Below are 4,231 nucleotides of genomic sequence, written 5' to 3' on the forward strand. Positions count from 1 at the left end.
GAATCCTTTGAGCAATCTTTTTTTTGGTTTCCAGCCACATCTTTGTAGAACGCTATTAAAATAGATTCTACCTGGAACCTAAAATGGGTTCTAATTGGAACCAAAATTGGGTTGTATTTTAAATCAAAAATTGTTTTAATCTGAATCAAAATTGGTTCTACCTGTAAAAAAAAATTCTCTCTATGGGACAGCTAAAGATCCAGATTATAGATGTTTCAAAAAATTGACGAAAATTATACATTCGTCACAAACTGACTGGAAGGGGGTGTGGCCAGGCCTATTTCAGGATGCACATCCAAATTTCCCGGAAAGAGCAGTTGCAGTAGCCTACACATGACAAAGCCCAGAATACATGTATTGCAGTTTATCGATAATGCGGTCATAAATCTTAAAATACACTGCACCTGAGCCCGACCGTCTGTAACTTGTGGTGGACAAGGTGAGATTTCCCTAGCGCTTTTTTTTGTTTTTTGCTTAAGAAACCATTCCATGGTGCAGACTTCATTATAACCTCCAAAATAAACATTCACGGCTTGCGAGCAGTTAAGGGGAGGGGTTAATGTGTGTTCGCATTAGGATAACGTGTCAGCTGATTAATAACCTCAATTCCCGAAATGATTTATAAACGAATTTGCTTTACGCAACAATACAAACAACGATTTATCGTGATCATCAGTTGTGTATCTTTGTTTAGGTGGATCCATACAAAGATAGTGAATAATTAACATAGGTCTAACACAGGTGGGTGAAATAGAAATGCGGGTGGGACAAATTTCATATTTGTTTTTCACAATCAGGGCAATCGGACCAACTGTCAGGCCACATATTATCATCTCTATTTTTTCCTGTTGTTTTAAACCTGGTTGTTTTATTTCATATTATTGAACGGATCTTATACCTAACGCCTTACTAGTTATTGTCATTGGAAGTACCACCGTTATAAAGACTCTTCTGTATGTATGTGCTTCTAATGTTGCTGGTTTTGAATTCCCAGGTAAGATGGTTGACAAATCGATCCGTTGTGATCCAGGTTTACAGGGGCTCTATCACATCAGCCTATCTAGTGTTGTAATATCTATGGATTTAAGCACCTGGCAGCAATGATGCAGCACTACTGAAAGGAAGTGGCAATTGGAATGCAAAGAGATACAGTGAGGAATCCTTAAGGCACGTCGAGTTTCAGCATGTTAATGCAAGGCCTCGAGGTCGCAAACACATTTACACAATTCCTGGAAGCAGAACATTTCCCAGGTCTTCCAAGGCCTGCATATTTACCAGATGTGCCCCTGAGCAAGTTCGGGATGCTCTGGATCGTCGTGCACAACAAATACCGAGAGGATTCCAAGCCTCTGCTCGCCTCAAGCGCATGTTCCTATATTGAGTATTGCCAATTAAGTTAATTTGTCGCTATATTATTTAGCAACTCTTCAGATCCCCCGGGATACATTTATTGCCATACAGTGTAACGATAATTTTCGGCTATTTTTTAAGGTTCCTATAGTTTTTGGTTTCCGGTTGTGTGTGGTGGTGCTTAGCTTTCGGCTGCTGCTTATCTTGTGTGTGATCCAGTCACCGCAGCCCCCCTGAAGCCTCTCGGCCTCTCCCGCTGCTACAGACGAGGAGAACTTTACTAGAGCAAAGAGCGTTTCACGTACAGGCGCAGATTCCGCCCCCATTATGGTAAAGTAATGGGGCAACTCCTACTCGTGTCATTCCATCCTGAGCATCTTCCACACAATATTTCACGACCTTCATCTAACAAATCTAGTCATTAGCAAGTAATGATTGGATCTTTGGGGAAAGCATGCAGTCGTAATTTTGCAACAGGGAAAAGAGCAAAAGTGCATCTGCAACTAATTTACAATAAAAACAAACTATCACTGCTTGACTACGTTATTTTCTTGCTACAAGCGACGGCTCCTGGTTGGCGGTGTATAGCGGCAGTGCCAAATGGTGACTGGAATTGTATATCAACATGTATTGCTCCCTTCAAGCAATCGATTTATTGATCAAATAAATCAATATATAGCTAGTACCATTTATGTCCGTTAACATGCAGGGCAAAAATACAATTCTGCCAGTGGTAAGGTCTAACCCACGACATTACCACACAGTAGCTTACCAGGGAATTTCTTCAGTTTTACTATTTTCCACATTAAGTGACGAGAGCAAAACTATTAAATAACACATGGAATCAGGAAGTATCAAATAAGGTGTTAAACAAATCAAAATGTATTCATATTTTAGACTCTTGAAAGTAGCAACCCTTTTCCATGATGACAGCTTTGCACTCTTGGCATTCTTTCAACCTGCAGCCTTACCCCACATCCCATAATCTATATTGTTACATATATAGGTGCTGGTCATAAAATAAGAATATCATCAAAAAGTTGATTTATTTCAGTAATTCCATTAAAAAGGTGAAACTTGTATAATGTATACATTCATTCCACACAGACTGATATATTTCAAGTGTTTTTTTTCTTTTAAGTTTGATAATATAACTAATATAACTGACAACTAATGGAAACCCCAAATTCAGTATCTCAGAAAATTTGAATATTACTTAAGACCAACACAAAAAAATGATTTTTAGAAATGTTGGCCAACTGAAAAGTATGAACATGAAAAGTATGAGCATGTACAGCACTCAATACTTAGTTGGGGCTCCTTTTGCCTGAATTACTGCAGCAATGCGGCGTGGCATGGAGTCGATCAGTATGTGGCACTGCTCAGGTGTTATGAGAGCCCAGGTTGCTCTGATAGTGGCCTTCAGCTCTTCTGCATTGTTGGGTATAGTGTATCGCATCTTCCTCTTCACAATACCCAATATATTTTCTATAGGGTTAAGGTCAGGCGAGTTTGCTGGCCATTTAAGAACAGGGATACCATGGTCCTTAAACCAGGTACTGGTAGCTTTGGCACTGTGTGCAGATGCCAAGTCCTGTTGGAAAATGAAATCTGCATCTCCATAAAGTTGGTCAGCAGCAGGAAGCGTGAAGTGCTCAAAAACTTCCTGGTAGACGGCTGCGTTGACCTTGGACCTCAGAAAACACAGTGGACCAACACCAGCAGATGACATGGCACCTCAAACCATCACTGACTGTGGAAACTTTACACTGGACTTCAAGCAAGGTGGATTGTGTGCCTCTCCTCTCTTCCTCCAGACTCTGGGACCTTGATTTCCAAAGGAAATGCAAAATGTACTTTCATCAGACAACATAACTCAGCAGCAGTCAAGTCCTTTTTGTCTTTAGCCCAAGCAAGACTCTTCTGACGCTGTGTCTTGTTCAAGAGCGGCTTGACACAAGGAATGCGACAGCTGAAACCCATGTCTTGCATACGTCTGTGTGTGGTGGTTCTTGAAGCACCTCCAGCTGCAGTCCACTCTGAATCTCCCCCACATTTTTGAATGGGTTTTGTTTCACAATCCTCTCCAGGGTGCGGCTATCCCTATTGCTTGTACACTTTTTTCTACCACATCTTTTCCTTCCCTTTGCCTCTCTATTAATGTGCTTGGACACAGAGCTCTGTGAACAGCCAGCCTCTTTAGCTATGACCTTTTGTGTCTTGCCCTCCTTGTGCAAGATGTCAATGGTCGTCTTTTGGACAGCTGTCAAGTCAGCAGTCTTCCCCATGATTGTGTTGCCTACAGAACTAGACTGACAGACCATTTAAAGACCTTTGCAGGTGTTTTGGGTTAATTAGCTAATTAGTGTGGCACCAGGTGTCTTCAATATTGAACCTTTTCACAATATTCTAATTTTGTGAGATACTGAATTTGGGGTTTTCATTAGTTGTCAGTTATAATGAATGAATGAATGAATGAATTATCAAGATTAAGAGAAAAAACACTTGAAATATATCAGTCTGTGTGGAATGAATGTATACATTATACAAGTTTCACTTTTTGAATGGAATTACTGAAATAAATAAACTTTTTGATGATATTCTAATTTTATGACCAGCACCTGTACACGCCATCTCATCTGTTGTGTAGCCTACATCTTAATGTGCAGTAGGAGAAAGCCGCAGGCTTCAATCCCGAATAAATGGGCTTGTGCACGAATGGCAGCATCTAATTATATTTTCAGAGGTTCTTTGTCGTCTGTCTGGTTATTTATCACGCTGTAGCACAATAGTGAGTAGGAAGCAGAAAAACAGAAACGGGAGGAAAGTAAGAGTGAGATTTGCGAGAGGCATTTGAAGGACTTGGACCAGATAGAGCGTC

The sequence above is a fragment of the Esox lucius genome, chromosome 21 (assembly GCF_011004845.1).
Source record: "Esox lucius isolate fEsoLuc1 chromosome 21, fEsoLuc1.pri, whole genome shotgun sequence".
NCBI classification, from domain to species: domain Eukaryota; kingdom Metazoa; phylum Chordata; class Actinopteri; order Esociformes; family Esocidae; genus Esox; species Esox lucius.